Here is a 5,530-nt window from a genome sequence, read left to right on the forward strand (position 1 = left end):
CAAGAACTTGTGTTTGCACCAAATGATCATGAGAATATTCATAATGCATGTTTTTAAAAGCCAAGAATCATCTTTGCAAAAAGAAATTCATGGAGGAAAATATTGCAAGGGACAAGAAGTGAAGTAAGAAGACATTTTAGAACTCAAAACTTATCCATTGGGGCTTTAAAGCACTCAAGAGTCGACTACATATCCCTGGGGGTCAACTTTTTGTTATTCCAACAACATTGTTTGTATTTTGTTCTCCAGTAGTCGACTAGCTATGCTTAGGAGTTGACTATGCTTGATCCTTGCACATTGAAGAGCTAGAAAAAAAATGCAAAAACACGCAATGTTCCAAGGTACAATGATATCAAAACATGGATTTGTGTGAGAATAATTTAGAATTTCATTTAAACCATGTTTAGAACATCACTTTGGACATGTATGATCAAAGATTCTTCAAGAAAAACATGTGAACTCAAATTTTGACTTTGATTGCTCATTGTTCACAAGTGTTAAAAAGTTAAAATGCTCATTTAAAGAATCATATCTCTAATATGCTCAAACATGTTCAATTTTCATCATGATGCGTGAATATGACTTATAAAATGTACAATAAGCATTTAAACAATGTTTAAGCATAATAAGCATCAAATTTAACATTTTCAACAATTTTTAACCTATATATGAATATGCCCTTTGTCACAGCCTAAATCTCGGGCCATGACCGGGACATGGGCTCAATGGGCATAGCCCACTAGGCCTAAGCAAGCCTCTTTATGAGATATTGTTCCTCATCCATCCATCATCTTTTAAACCATATGTTGTAATTCTCAACGATGAATGTTTTAGTAATATTTTATAACAACCAAATATTCATATTTGTATTATCTCAAAGTACTATCATTCATTGCCATCTCATAAGGGCATCATCATCAATCCAACATATACATACTTCATTTATAACATGACTCATAGTAGTTTACATTACATATACGTGCACACAGACAAAAGACTCTCAACCGTCAACGGAGTGACTTTAAGTGAAGGTATCGTTACTGAGATGCCATAGTACCTATCAAGAAGATGAACATACGTGGACACTCAATCTGGGCCCCCACTGCCTTCAAATCTGAAAACATGAAGTTTAAAAACGTGAGTATAAACCCAGTGAGAGAACATAAGAGGGAACAAGCTTATGATATGGAAAGTTTTAAAATCATGATGTAGTTTTGCTAAAACCATGCACTTTAACTTAATTTCTTGTTAGAACCCTTTATTTCAAAAATTTGATTAGTCATCTCTTAATGTTGAAAAACCCAAGATCAACCATGAAGATAACTGAGTGAAAACTAGAGCAGGATATAAACAAGGTAAACGTGACCGAAGGATTCTCGCTGCAGCAAAGAGGCATTCTTGCTACAGTGAAATTAAGAGCACAAGTTTCTGAACCAAACCCGAGAGTTTCTCATTGCAGCAAGATTCATTCTCGTTGTAGCGAAATTCAAAGCATGGATTAAGACTGCCTACCCGAGAGTTTCTCGCTGTAGCAAAATAAATCTCGCTGCGGTGAGAAATAAAGCAATTTAGTTGAAAGGGTCTTGTTACATCAAAAAGCCATTTCTTGCTGAAATGAAAAACAATTTGGGAGCAATTAACAATGCCAACATACAACACATACACAAATATTTTCATAAACTTTCTATAACATATATATATATACATACATCATCATGCATACTATCCCACCACACTCAACTCATGTGCACTCCCTATTCGCACATAGCTGGGTCATCATCAGCTCATGTGCACTCCCACACCTCACATAGTTGGGTCATCATCAGCTCATGTGCACTCCCTATTCGCACATAGCCGGGTCATCATCAACTCATGTGTACTCCCACATCGCACACAGCCGGGTCATCATTAGCCCATATGCACTCCCACATCGCACATAGCTAGGTCATTATTATCACACAAAAGGAGCATCCAAAGCATAATATACATATCAATATAATGTGATAACGCATGAACTATTCATATTGCATGTTTCACAAGATAGAAACATTTCATCAAGGGCTTGTTCCCCAAGTATATTTTTTAAAAAAGCAAAAACAAATGAAACTTTCAAATGATTTATTTAAACATATAGGCACTTCCCAAAACATTTTGAAATGCAAGTTCACTCACCTTATGATAGTTGGATATTATATCGCTATTTTTTCGGAGGCATATCTAGCTATTCCTACATGCCAGTCGCTCGTTATTTCCCCCGTCACACCACCACAATACTCTACCTTTACTGTTACACTTCCTAGCAACAATCCCAATTCAATATCTTTAGCGTTCATCATTTATACTTCCCTTTTTCATTCAATCATGAATCCTTATTCAACTTAACTTATCTTGACACAATTTTTTCCAAAGTTGCTTTTATCCCTTGCTTGCGTAATTCTTTAAATTATGATTACTGGCAATTTGTTTATGACTCTAACACATATATTAATCTTTTCTAAGGGTATTTATCAAGTTCAACCATCCTTTCCACAACAACCACAATTTCTCACAATATTCCTGTCACGACCTGGTACTCCCCTCGAGCTCGTGACAATCGTCGTGATGTCCTGATAGACATTCTTTGCCCGGAATGCCAACCGGAACCTCACAAGGCTTTAATATCGATTTTTGCACCTCCCCTGTGAGCAACAATTGTTAAGTATCATGTTTTGAGAGATTATAAACTATTTTCAACTCAAAACAATAGAAAAATAAATTTTTTCTCACAGGGGTATTTTGGTCATTTTCTCAAAAATTTCGAAACCAGCTAAAAATGTAGTATGTGAGTGGAAAAACACATATTTCATAATAAAAATAAGTTTAGATATCTAAAACATTCATTTAAATTGAAATTATAACTATTTGAATATAATAGAAATATTCAATAAAATATTCTATTTTCTTATAAAACAATATTTATAGAGTTACCGGTAAATAATTTTTATAGCATAAAGCTCAATAAATTCATACATACTGTAATACAGATAGCCAAAGTATAAAATTTAATTTACAGTGACATGTGGGACCACGAACGACTAAAAGTATTAAAAGTAGTAAACCTATAGTTTTTGAGGATGTAAGTCCAATTGTAGCCTTCAACAAAGTGAGCTATCTACCGACTATCCTGAGCCTGAAAGGGCTGGAAAGGAGGGTGGTGAAATTATATAATCCAGTGAGTAAACAAATACCATCTAAAATATCTAAATTTGAGTAAATGGAGACAGATAAAATAGTTTATCATACTGTAATTCATCACCTTTCAACTGAATAAAATCAATTCATATAAATCGAGTAATCAACATGGCTTATGAAGTTTTTAAAAGCTTTGGCTCGTACCAAAATCATTCTTATTCTCAGTTATCAGGGATACCTTGGCCGAGGGCTATCCCAACCGAGTCCGTCAAGGCTGTTAAAAATTTCGTATACACATAAACATATTTTTATTTTGAAAACATAGTCGTTCCTTGGCGTTGGCTGAGTTCACCCTCATGTGGTGGTTTGGCGTGAAGTAAACTCTAAAAGTGTACCTCAGGAGTTACCTTACACGCCTCTCCGATCGAGGTAAGAATATAACAGGGTTATCGTGCCCCTCTAATAGGCTGGTCCATGGAACCCGCCCACTGCAGCAAGCTAAACCCACCAATTCAATAAAATCTCAACCACATGACATGGCAATTATATCACAATCCAGCCTCTCGAGGCTAAATACACAGTTCATATATTTTCAGCACATTTACCAATTTAGCCAGTCATGCAAATATTGTCATAAGCCATTCTATTCAAACCATGAATTTACAACACATGAAAACAGTCTCCAATTACTCTATTTTCAAAACCATCATTCAATCTCAAGACAATTTTATAAAATCATTTTCATTTAATCTCATTTTGCTTATAAAACATAAAGATTTACCAATTAAACTCATTTTCCATAAAATCACAAAATCGGATAAAACCACTTTAGATAATTAAGACGATAGTAAGGTTACTCACTATTTTAGGAGTCGAATTCCGAGTACTCCGATTCTTGATCCTCATGTACTATCTCTTTACTTTTGCCAAAATGCTCATCACCTAGACATAATGCACAATAAGCCATTTACTACATTTGTGCTAAATTGTTATAAAACTAATTCAGGCTCTATACTAATGCATGAAATGGGATGTAAATTGTTCAGATTATCGTCTAAACACGGTGTTCTACACAAATTCAATTGTGTACCTAAATAAAATGGTATTGGCCTAATTCAATATATTACCCGATTTATTGGTCAATATGTCCAATTTAACTCCAATTAACTCCATTTTTCTTCCAATTCTCTAAACCATCAAACACAAGTTAAATAACTTGAAATATGGTAAAATCATCCTCACATTTTTTCTTGGAAAATTCGGCCATGGTTGGTGCATCAACACTATAATTTTTCCTACTTGATTTTCACATCATAAATCACTAATTCCTAACCAAATCACTTGAAATAAAATCAAAATCATCCTCAATATTCCACATGGAGAATTCGGCCAATGATGGGTGATGGAAGAACATGAATTTTTCTTGCTTGATTTTTATGCTACACATCACCAATCAACTAAAAACACTAAAATACATTGAAATCTAACCAAATCAAGCATCAAAACCTCTCTCTAAGTGTTCAGCCAGCAAGATACCCATCATGAAATCATGTGATTCAACCATGGAAAATGCAAAATAATGCATGGGAAAGGTAGATCACAAGTCAAAATCAAGAAATTTTACCTTTGATTGCTTGATTACTTGAAATCCACCAATTTTCTCTTGAATTTTCACCTTAGGGTTCTTGTTCTTTCTTTTCTTCCTTTGTTCTTGCTTTGGCCGGCCATATGAAGAGAAATGGGCTGATTTTGTGCTAATTTATAAGGAAAATAATAAAGAAATAAAAGCTTGACACTTGTCACCATTCCATTAGTCCATTTTTAAATTCTTAACTATTAAGCTTTCTTTCTCCACCACATAAAATCCTTCAATTATCCATAATAATATTGGGTAAAATCCATGTGCTGGACAAGTGTTGGGTGATGTAAAATTACAATTTTGCCCCTAGGGTGGCAAAATGACTATTTTACCCCTACGCTAAAAAAAATGTCGAAATTAAAATTTTTCACTTCTCAAACTCAAATTATGTTCTAAATAGTCAATCTTGATCTAAAACTTCTTCCAACATTCCAATTTTAACCTCGGATGGTAAAATGATTATTCTGCCCCTAGGTCATGAAAATTCCAATTTGACTCCAAATCGGTCTTTGAACTCCGAATCACCATTTTAAGTCATTCTAAGGTTTTAAAATTCTTAATTTCATCTTAAAATCTCTATTTGGACTAGTTCGAGACTTAATTCAACTTAATTGTACCATTTGGTACAATACTGTCCTTTAACGATTTTCGAAGTACCCAAGTAAGCAAACATGCATTCTTATGTAAGAATGACATAATAAACATATTGTCGAGCTGGGC

General features: G+C 34.2%; 1 long non-coding RNA gene across 1 annotated transcript; it reads right to left on the reverse strand.

The window, feature by feature from the left end:
- Positions 1–1,097: 1,097 nt before the first annotated feature.
- LOC148764694 (uncharacterized) lies at positions 1,098–4,838 on the reverse strand. Its single transcript, XR_016025838.1, has 3 exons — positions 4,796–4,838; positions 4,033–4,113; positions 1,098–1,114 (listed from the first exon to the last, which is right to left on the reverse strand). It is a non-coding gene; the product is annotated as an uncharacterized LOC148764694 (long non-coding RNA).
- Between the last annotated feature and the right edge of the window lie 692 nt (positions 4,839–5,530).

The sequence above is a fragment of the Theobroma cacao genome, chromosome 1 (genome assembly GCF_053813885.1).
Source record: "Theobroma cacao isolate CCN51 chromosome 1, ASM5381388v1, whole genome shotgun sequence".
Classification (NCBI taxonomy): domain Eukaryota; kingdom Viridiplantae; phylum Streptophyta; class Magnoliopsida; order Malvales; family Malvaceae; genus Theobroma; species Theobroma cacao.